Source organism: Halictus rubicundus, unplaced genomic scaffold, assembly GCF_050948215.1.
Source record: "Halictus rubicundus isolate RS-2024b unplaced genomic scaffold, iyHalRubi1_principal scaffold0088, whole genome shotgun sequence".
NCBI lineage: Eukaryota > Metazoa > Arthropoda > Insecta > Hymenoptera > Halictidae > Halictus > Halictus rubicundus.
In genome coordinates this window covers 469,308-481,881 of record NW_027488629.1, presented here as the reverse complement: position 1 = coordinate 481,881, position 12,574 = coordinate 469,308, and positions in this window count along the sequence as shown.

The window sequence follows — 12,574 nt, the reverse complement described above, 5'->3', positions numbered from 1 at the left end:
TCTATCCTATAATATCATCTAGCCTATCCTATTCTCTATAATATCCTATCCTATCCTCTATCGTATCCTATACTCTATCCTATCCTTTCCGCTATCCTATCTGATCCTCTATCCTATCCTATCCTCCATCCTATCGTATCCTCTTTCCTATAATATCATCTATCCTATCCAATCATCAATCCTATCCTATCCTCTATCCTATCCTATCCTTCTCTCCTATCCTATCCTCTATTATATCCTATACTCTATCCTATCCTATCCTCTATCCTATCCTGTCCTCTATCCTATAATATCATCTATCCTATCCTATTCTCTATCCTATCCTAACCTATCCTCTACCGTATCCTATCCTGTATCCGATCCAATCCCCAATCGTATCCTCTATCCTATCCTATTCTCTATCCTATCCTCTATCCTATCGTATCCTCTATCCTATCCTATCGTCTATCCTATCCTCTATCGTATCCTATCCTGTATCCGATCCAATCCTATATCCTATACTCAATCCTATCCTATCCTCTATCCTATCCTATCCTCTATCCTATCCTATACTCTATCCTATCCTTTCCGCTATCCTATCTGATCCTCTATCCTATCCTATCCTCCATCCTATCCTATACTCTATCCTATCCTTTCCGCTATCCTATCTGATCCTCTATCCTATCCTATCCTCCATCCTATCGTATCCTCTTTCCTATAATATCATCTATCCTATCCAATCATCAATCCTATCCTATCCCCTATCCTATCCTCTATCCTATCCTCTATCCTATGCAATCCTCTATCCTATCCTCTATCCTATCCTCTATGCTATCCTATCTTCTATCCTCTCCTATCCTCTATCCTATCCTATCCTCTATCTTATCCTATCCTCTATCGTCTCCTATCCTCGACCCCATCCAATCCTCCATCCTATCCTCTATCCTATCCTATCCGATCCTCCATCCTATCCTATCCTCTATCCTATCCTATCCTCTATCCTATCCTATCCTCTATCCTATCCTATCCTATCCTCTATCCTATCCTATCCTCTATCCTATCCTATCCTCTATCCCATCCTATCCTCTATCCTATCCTATCCTCTATCCTATCCTATCCTCTATCCTATCCTATCCTTCTCTCCTATCCTATCCTCTATCCTATCGTATCCTCTATCCTATCCTATCCTCTATCCTATCCTATCCTCTATCGTATCCTATCCTGTATCCGATCCAATCGCCTATCCTATCCTATCCTCTATCCTACCCTATCCTCTATCCTATCCTATCCTCTATCCCATCCTATCCTCTATCCTATCCTATCCTCTACCCTATCCTATCCCCTATCCTATCCTATCCTCTATCCTATCCTATCCTATCCTCTATCCTATTCTGTCCTCTATCCTATCCTATCCTCTATCGTCTCCTGTCCTCTATCCTATCCATTCCCCTATCCTATCCAATCCCCGATCCTATCCTCTATCCTACCCTTTCCTCTATCCTATCCTATCCTCTATCCTATCCTATCCTCTATCCTATCCTATCCTCTATCCTATCCTATCCTTCTCTCCTATCCTATCCTCTATCCTATCCTATCCTCTATCCTATCCTATCCTTCTCTCCTATCCTATCCTCTATCCTATCGTATCCTCTATCCTATCCTATCCTCTATCCTATCCTATCCTCTATCGTATCCTATCCTGTATCCGATCCAATCGCCTATCCTATCCTATCCTCTATCCTACCCTATCCTCTATCCTATCCTATCCTCTATCCTACCCTATCCTCTATCCTATCCTATCCTCTATCCCATCCTATCCTCTATCCAATCCTATCCTCTATCGTATCCTATCCCCTATCCTATCGTATCATCTATCCTATTCTATCCTCTATCCTATCCTATCCTCTATCGTCTCCTGTCCACTATCCTATCCAATCCCCTATCCTATCCAATCCCCGATCCTATCCTCTATCCTACCCTTTCCTCTATCCTATCCTATTATCTATCCTATCCTATCCTCTATCCTATCCTATCCTCTATCCTATCCTATCCTCTATGCTATCCTATCCTCTATCGTCTCCTGTCCTCTATCCTATCCAATCCCCTATCCTATCCAATCCCCTATCCTATCCTCTATCCTATCCTATCCTCTATCCTATCCTATCCTCTATCCTATCCTATCCTCTATCCTATCCTATCCTCTATCCTATCCTACCCTCTATCCTATCCTATCCTCTAACCTACCCTATCCTCTATCCTATTCTATCCTCTATCCTATCCTATCCTCTATCCTATCCTGTCCTCTATCCTATCCAATCCCCTATCCTATCCAATCCCCTATCCTATCCTCTATCCTATCCTATCCTCTATCCTATCCTATCCTCTATCCTACCCTATCCCCTATCCTATCCTATCCTCCATCCTATTCTATCCTCTATCCTATCCTATCCTCTTTCGTCTCCTGTCCTCTATCCTATCCAATCCCCTATCCTATCCAATCCCCGATCCTATCCTCTATCCTACCCTTTCCTCTATCCTATCCTATCCTCTATCCTATCCTATCCTATCCTCTACCGTATCCTATCGTGTATCCGATCCAATCCCCTATCGTATCCTCTATCCTATCCTATCCTCTATCCTATCCTATCCTCTATCGTATCCTATCCTGTATCCGATCCAATCGCCTATCCTATCCTATCCTCTATCCTACCCTATCCTCTATCCTATCCTATCCTCTATCCCATCCTATCCTCTATCCTATCCTATCCTCTATCCTATCCTATCCTCTATCCTATCCTATCCTTCTCTCCTATCCTATCCTCTATCCTATCGTATCCTCTATCCTATCCTATCCTCTATCGTATCCTATCCTGTATCCGATCCAATCGCCTATCCTATCCTATCCTCTATCCTACCCTATCCTCTATCCTATCCTATCCTCTATCCCAACCTATCCTCTATCCTATCCTATCCTCTACCCTATCCTATCCTCTATCCTATCCTATCCTCTATCCTATCCTATCCTATCCTCTATCCTATTCTGTCCTCTATCCTACCCTATCCTCTATCCTATCCTATCCTCTATCCCATCCAATCCCCTATCCTATCCAATCCCCGATCCTATCCTCTATCCTACCCTTTCCTCTATCCTATCCTATCCTCTATCCTATCCTATCCTCTATCCTATCCTATCCTCTATCCTATCCTATCCTTCTCTCCTATCCTATCCTCTATCCTATCCTATCCTCTATCCTATCCTATCCTTCTCTCCTATCCTATCCTCTATCCTATCGTATCCTCTATCCTATCCTATCCTCTATCCTATCCTATCCTCTATCGTATCCTATCCTGTATCCGATCCAATCGCCTATCCTATCCTATCCTCTATCCTACCCTATCCTCTATCCTATCCTATCCTCTATCCTACCCTATCCTCTATCCTATCCTATCCTCTATCCCATCCTATCCTCTATCCTATCCTATCCTCTATCCTATCCTATCCCCTATCCTATCCTATCCTCTATCCTATTCTATCCTCTATCCTATCCATTCCCCTATCATATCCTCTATCCGATCCTATCCTCTATCCTATCTTATCCTCTATAATATCGTATCCTCTATCCGATCCTATCCTCTATCCTATCCTCTACCCTATCCTATTCTCTATCCTATCCTCTATCCTATCCGCTAGCCTATCCTATTCTCTATCCTGTACCCTATATTATTCTATCCTATCCTATATCATATCCTATCCTCCATTCTATCCAATCCTCTATCCTATCCGATCCTCTATCCTATCCTATCCTCTATAATTTCATTTCCTCTATCATATCCTATCCTCTTCTCTATCCTATCCTATCCTCTATCCTATCCTATCCTCTATCGTCTCCTATTCTCTATCCTATCCAATCCCCTATCTTATCCTGTATCCTATCCTATCCTCTATCCTATCCTATCCTCTATCCTATCCTATCCTCTATCCTATTCTATCCTCTATCCTATCCTATACTCAATCCTATCCTATCCTCTATCCTATCCTATCCCATCTATTATCGTATCCTCTATTATATCGTATCCTCCATCCTATCCTATGCTCTATCCTATCCTATCCTCTATCCTATCCTATCCTCTATCCTATCCAATCCCCTATCATATCCTCTATCCTATCCTATTCTCTGTGCTATCCTCTATCCTATCCTATCCTCTATCCTATCCGATCCTCTATCCTATCCTATCCTCTATCATATCGTATCCTCCATCATATTGTACCCTCTATCCAATAATATCATCTATCCTATCCTATTCACTATCTTATCCTATCCTCTATCCTATCCTATCCTCTATCCTATCCTATTCTCTATACTATATTATCCTCTATCCTATCCTATCCTCTATCCTATCCTATCCTCTATCCTATCCTATCCTCTATCCTGTCCTGTCCTCTATCCTATAATATCATCTATCCTATCCTATTCTCTATCCTATCCTATTCTCTATCCTATCCTCTATCCTATCGTATCCTCTATCCTATCCTATCCTCTATCCTATCCGATCCTCTATCCTATCCTATCCTCTATCCTATCCTATCCTCTATCCTATCCGATCCTCTATCCTATCCTATCCTCTATAATATCGTATCCTCCATCATATTGTACCCTCTATCCAATAATATCATCTATCCTATCCTATTCACTATCTTATCCTATCCTCTATCCTATCCTATCCTCAATCCTATCCTATTCTCTATACTATATTATCCTCTATCCTATCCTATCCTCTATCCTATCCTATCCTCTATCCTATCCTGTCCTCTATCCTGTCCTGTCCTCTATCCTATAATATCATCTATCCTATCCTATTCTCTATCCTATCCTATCCTCTATCGTCTCCTATCCTCTATCCTATCCAATCCCCTATCCTATCCGCTATCATATCCTAATCTCCATTCTATCCTGTATCCTATCCTATCCTCTATCCTATCCAAACCCCTATCCTATCCAATCCCCTATCCTATTCTCTATCCTATCCTATCCTCTATAATATCGTATCCTCCATCATATTGTACCCTCTATCCAATAATATCATCTATCCTATCCTATTCACTATCTTACCCTATCCTCTATCCTATCCTATCCTCTATCCTATCCTATCCTCTAACTTATCCTATCCTCTATCCTATCTTATCCTCTATCCTATTCTATACTCTATCCTATCCTATCCATTATAATATCGTTTCCTCTGTCCTATAATGTCCTCTATCCTATAATATCATCTAGCCTATCCTATTCTCTATAATATCCTATCCTATCCTCTATCGTATCCTATACTCTATCCTATCCTTTCCGCTATCCTATCTGATCCTCTATCCTATCCTATCCTCCATCCTATCGTATCCTCTTTCCTATAATATCATCTATCCTATCCAATCATCAATCCTATCCTATCCTCTATCCTATCCTATCCTTCTCTCCTATCCTATCCTCTATTATATCCTATACTCTATCCTATCCTATCCTCTATCCTATCCTGTCCTCTATCCTATAATATCATCTATCCTATCCTATTCTCTATCCTATCCTAACCTATCCTCTACCGTATCCTATCCTGTATCCGATCCAATCCCCAATCGTATCCTCTATCCTATCCTATTCTCTATCCTATCCTCTATCCTATCGTATCCTCTATCCTATCCTATCGTCTATCCTATCCTCTATCGTATCCTATCCTGTATCCGATCCAATCCTATATCCTATACTCAATCCTATCCTATCCTCTATCCTATCCTATCCTCTATCCTATCCTATACTCTATCCTATCCTTTCCGCTATCCTATCTGATCCTCTATCCTATCCTATCCTCCATCCTATCCTATACTCTATCCTATCCTTTCCGCTATCCTATCTGATCCTCTATCCTATCCTATCCTCCATCCTATCGTATCCTCTTTCCTATAATATCATCTATCCTATCCAATCATCAATCCTATCCTATCCCCTATCCTATCCTCTATCCTATCCTCTATCCTATGCAATCCTCTATCCTATCCTCTATCCTATCCTCTATGCTATCCTATCTTCTATCCTCTCCTATCCTCTATCCTATCCTATCCTCTATCTTATCCTATCCTCTATCGTCTCCTATCCTCGACCCCATCCAATCCTCCATCCTATCCTCTATCCTATCCTATCCGATCCTCCATCCTATCCTATCCTCTATCCTATCCTATCCTCTATCCTATCCTATCCTCTATCCTATCCTATCCTATCCTCTATCCTATCCTATCCTCTATCCTATCCTATCCTCTATCGTATCCTATCCTGTATCCTATCCTATCCGCTATCCTATCATATCCTCTATCCTATAATATCCTCTATACTATCCTCTATCCTATTCTCTATCCAATCCTATCCTCTATCGTCTCCTATCCTCTATCCTATCCTATTCTCTATCCTATCCTATTCTCTATCCTATCCTCTATCCTATCGTATACTCTATCCTATCCAATCCTCTATCCTATCCTATCCTCTATCCTATCCTATCCTCTATCCTATCCAATCCCCTATCCTATTCTCTATCCTATCCAATACTCGATCCTATTCAATCATCTATAATATCGTATCCTCTATCCTATCCTATCCTCTACCCTATCCTATCCTCTATCCTATCCTATCCTCTATCCTATCCTATCCTCTATCGTCTCCTGTCCTCTATCCTACCCAATCCCCTATCCTATCCTCTATCTTATCCTATCCTCTATTAAATCCTATCCTCTATCCTATCCTATCCTCTATCCTATCCTATCCGCTATCCTATCCTATCCTCCATCCTATCATTTCCTCTATCCTATCCTATCCCCTAACCTATCCTTTCCTCTATCCTATCCTATCCCCAAACCTATCCTCTATAATATCGTATACCCTATCCTATCCTATCCTCTATCCTATAATATCCTCTATCCGATCCAATCCCATATCATATCGTATCCTCTATCCTATCCTATCCTCTATCCGATCCAATCCCATATCATATCGTATCCTCTATCCTATCCTATCCTCCATCCTATCATTTCCTCTATCCTATCCTATCCTTAATCATATCGTATCATCTATCCTATCCTATCCTATCCTCAATCCTATCCTATCCTCAATCCAATCCTACCCTCAATCCTATCATATCCTCCATCCTATCCTATCCTCAATCCTATCGTATCCTCCATCCTCTACCCTATACTCTATCCTATCCTATCCTCTATCCTATCCTATCCTCCATTCTATCCTATCCTCTATCCTATCCTATCCTCTATCCTATCCTATCCTCCATCCTATCCTATCCTCTATCCTATCCTATTCCCTATCCTATCCTATTCTCTATCCTATAATATCCTCTATCCTATCCACTCCTCCATCCAATCATCTATCCTATCCTCTATCCTATCCTATCCTCTATCCTATCCTATCCCAAATCCTATCTTATCCTCTATCCTGTCCTATCCTCTATCCCATCCTCTACTCTATCCTATCCTATCCTCTATCATATCCTATCATCCATTCTATCCTATCCTGTATTCGATCCAATCCCCTATCATATCCTCTATCCTATCTTATCCTATCATCCATCCTATCCTATCCTCTATCGTATCGTATCATCTATCCTATCCTATACTCTATCCTATCCTCTATCCTATCCTATCCTCTATCCTATCCTATCCTATCCTATCGTCTATCCTATCCTATCCTCTATCCTATCCTATCCTCTATCCTATCCTATCCTATCCTCTATCCTATCCTATCCTCTATCCTATCCTATCCTCTATCCTATCGTATCCTCTATCCTATCCTATCCTCAATCCTATCCTTTCCTCAATCCAATCCTACCCTCAATCCTATCATATCCTCCATCCTATCCTATCCTCAATCCTATCCTATCCCCTATCCTATCCTATCCTCTATCCTATCTTATCCTGTATCATATCCTATCATCCATCCTATCCTCTATCGTCTATCCTACCCTATCCTCCATCCTATCCTATCCTCTTATCTATCCTATCCCAAATCCTATCCTATCTTCTATCCTATAATATCCTCTATCCGATCCAATCCCATATCATATCGTATCCTCTATCCAATCCTATAGTCTGTACTATCCCATCCTCTGTCATGTCCTATCATCCATCCTATCCCATCCTCTATCCTATAGTATCCTCTATCCTCCATCCTACCCTATCCTCTATCATATCGTATCCGCTATCCTATCCTCTATTATCTATCGTATCTATCTATCCCAATCCTATCCTATTCTCTATCCAATCCTATACTCTAAACTATCCTATCCTCTGTCATATCCTATCATCCATCCTATTCTATCCACTATCCTATCTCATCCTCTATCCTATCCTATCCTCCATCCTCTACCCTATACTCTATCCTATCCTATCCTCTATCCTATCCTATCCTCCATTCTATCCTATCCTCTATCCTATCCTATCCTCTATCCTATCCTATCCTCCATCCTATCCTATCCTCTATCCTATCCTATTCCCTATCCTATCCTATTCTCTATCCTATAATATCCTCTATCCTATCCACTCCTCCATCCAATCATCTATCCTATCCTCTATCCTATCCTATCCTCTATCCTATCCTATCCCAAATCCTATCTTATCCTCTATCCTGTCCTATCCTCTATCCCATCCTCTACTCTATCCTATCCTATCCTCTATCATATCCTATCATCCATTCTATCCTATCCTGTATTCGATCCAATCCCCTATCATATCCTCTATCCTATCTTATCCTATCATCCATCCTATCCTATCCTCTATCGTATCGTATCATCTATCCTATCCTATACTCTATCCTATCCTCTATCCTATCCTATCCTCTATCCTATCCTATCCTCTATCCTATCCTATCCTCTATCCTATCCTATCCTCTATCCTATCCTATCCTCTATCCTATCCTATCCTCTATCCTATCCTATCCTCTATCCTATCCTATCCTCTATCCTATCCTATCCTCTATCCTATCCTATCCTATCCTCTATCCTATCCTATCCTCTATCCTATCCTATCCTCTATCCTATCCTATCCTCTATCCTATCCTATCCTCTTTCCTATCCTATCCTCTATCCTATCCTATCCTCTATCCTATCCTATCCTATCCTCTATCCTATCCTATCCTCTATCCTATCCTATCCTCTATCCTATCCTATCCTCTATCCTATCCTATCCTCAATCCTATCCTATCCTCAATCCAATCCTATCCTCTATCCTATCCTATCCTCTATCCTATCCTATCCTCTATCCTATCCTATCCTATTCTCTATCGTATAATATCCTCTATCCTATCCACTCCTCCATCCAATCATCTATCCTATCCTCTATCCTATCCTATCCTCTATCCTATCCTATCCCAAATCCTATCTTATCCTCTATCCTGTCCTATCCTCTATCCCATCCTCTACTCTATCCTATCCTATCCTCTATCATATCCTATCATCCATTCTATCCTATCCTGTATTCGATCCAATCCCCTATCATATCCTCTATCCTATCTTATCCTATCATCCATCCTATCCTATCCTCTATCGTATCGTATCATCTATCCTATCCTATACTCTATCCTATCCTCTATCCTATCCTATCCTCTATCCTATCCTATCCTCTATCCTATCCTATCCTCTATCCTATCCTATCCTCTATCCTATCCTATCCTCTATCCTATCCTATCCTCTATCCTATCCTATCCTATCCTATCCTATCCTCTATCCTATCCTATCCTCTATCCTATCCTATCCTCTATCCTATCCTATCCTCAATCCTATCCTATCCTCAATCCAATCCTATCCTCTATCCTATCCTATCCTCTATCCTATCCTATCCTCTATCCTATCCTATCCTCTATCCTATCCTATCCTCTATCCTATCCTCTATCCTATCCTATCCTCTATCCTATCCTATCCTCTATCCTATCCTATCCTCTATCCTATCCTATCCTCTGTCCTATCCTATCCTCTATCCTATCCTATCCTCTATCCTATCCTATCCTATCCTCTATCCTATCCTATCCTCTATCCTATCCTATCCTCTATCCTATCCTATCCTCTTTCCTATCCTATCCTCTATCCTATCCTATCCTCTATCCTATCCTATCCTATCCTCTATCCTATCCTATCCTCTATCCTATCCTATCATCCATCCTATCCTATCCTCTATCATATCGTATCATCTATCCTATCCTATACTCTATCCTATCCTATCCTCTATCCTATCCTATCCTCTATCCTATCCTATCCTCTATCCTATCTTCTATCCTATCCTATCCTCTATCCTATCCTATCCTCTATCCTATCCTATCCTCTATCCTATCCTATCCTCTATCCTATCCTATCCTCTATCCTATCCTATCCTCTATCCTATCCTATCCTCTATCCTATCCTATCCTATCCTCTATCCTATCCTATCCTCTATCCTATCCTATCCTATCCTCTATCCTATCCTATCCTCTATCCTATCCTATCCTCTATCCTATCCTATCCTCTATCCTATCCTATCCTCTATCCTATCCTATCCTCTATCCTATCCTATCCTCTATCCTATCCTACCCTCTATCCTATCCTATCCTCTAACCTACCCTATCCTCTATCCTATTCTATCCTCTATCCTATCCTATCCTCTATCCTATCCTGTCCTCTATCCTATCCAATCCCCTATCCTATCCAATCCCCTATCCTATCCTCTATCCTATCCTACCCTCTATCCTATCCTATCCTCTATCCTACCCTATTCCCTATCCTATCCTATCCTCCATCCTATTCTATCCTCTATCCTATCCTATCCTCTATCGTCTCCTGTCCTCTATCCTATCCAATCCCCTATCCTATCCAATCCCCGATCCTATCCTCTATCCTACCCTTTCCTCTATCCTATCCTATCCTCTATCCTATCCTATCCTATCCTCTACCGTATCCTATCGTGTATCCGATCCAATCCCCTATCGTATCCTCTATCCTATCCTATCCTCTATCCTATCCTATCCTCTATCGTATCCTATCCTGTATCCGATCCAATCGCCTATCCTATCCTATCCTCTATCCTACCCTATCCTCTATCCTATCCTATCCTCTATCCCATCCTATCCTCTATCCTATCCTATCCTCTATCCTATCCTATCCTCTATCCTATCCTATCCTTCTCTCCTATCCTATCCTCTATCCTATCGTATCCTCTATACTATCCTATCCTCTATCGTATCCTATCCTGTATCCGATCCAATCGCCTATCCTATCCTATCCTCTATCCTACCCTATCCTCTATCCTATCCTATCCTCTATCCCATCCTATCCTCTATCCTATCCTATCCTCTACCCTATCCTATCCTCTATCCTATCCTATCCTCTATCCTATCCTATCCTATCCTCTATCCTATTCTGTCCTCTATCCTACCCTATCCTCTATCCTATCCTATCCTCTATCCCATCCAATCCCCTATCCTATCCAATCCCCGATCCTATCCTCTATCCTACCCTTTCCTCTATCCTATCCTATCCTCTATCCTATCCTATCCTCTATCCTATCCTATCCTCTATCCTATCCTATCCTTCTCTCCTATCCTATCCTCTATCCTATCCTATCCTCTATCCTATCCTATCCTTCTCTCCTATCCTATCCTCTATCCTATCGTATCCTCTATCCTATCCTATCCTCTATCCTATCCTATCCTCTATCGTATCCTATCCTGTATCCGATCCAATCGCCTATCCTATCCTATCCTCTATCCTACCCTATCCTCTATCCTATCCTATCCTCTATCCTACCCTATCCTCTATCCTATCCTATCCTCTATCCCATCCTATCCTCTATCCTATCCTATCCTCTATCCTATCCTATCCCCTATCCTATCCTATCCTCTATCCTATTCTATCCTCTATCCTATCCATTCCCCTATCATATCCTCTATCCGATCCTATCCTCTATCCTATCTTATCCTCTATAATATCGTATCCTCTATAAGATCCTATCCTCTATCCTATCCTCTACCCTATCCTATTCTCTATCCTATCCTCTATCCTATCCTCTAGCCTATCCTATTCTCTATCCTGTACCCTATATTATTCTATCCTATCCTATATCATATCCTATCCTCCATTCTATCCAATCCTCTATCCTATCCGATCCTCTATCCTATCCTATCCTCTATAATTTCATTTCCTCTATCATATCCTATCCTCTTCTCTATCCTATCCTATCCTCTATCCTATCCTATCCTCTATCGTCTCCTATTCTCTATCCTATCCAATCCCCTATCTTATCCTGTATCCTATCCTATCCTCTATCCTATCCTATCCTCTATCCTATCCTATCCTCTATCCTATTCTATCCTCTATCCTATCCTATACTCAATCCTATCCTATCCTCTATCCTATCCTATCCCATCTATTATCGTATCCTCTATTATATGGTATCCTCCATCCTATCCTATGCTCTATCCTATCCTATCCTCTATCCTATCCTATCCTCTATCCTATCCAATCCCCTATCATATCCTCTATCCTATCCTATTCTCTGTGCTATCCTCTATCCTATCCTATCCTCTAT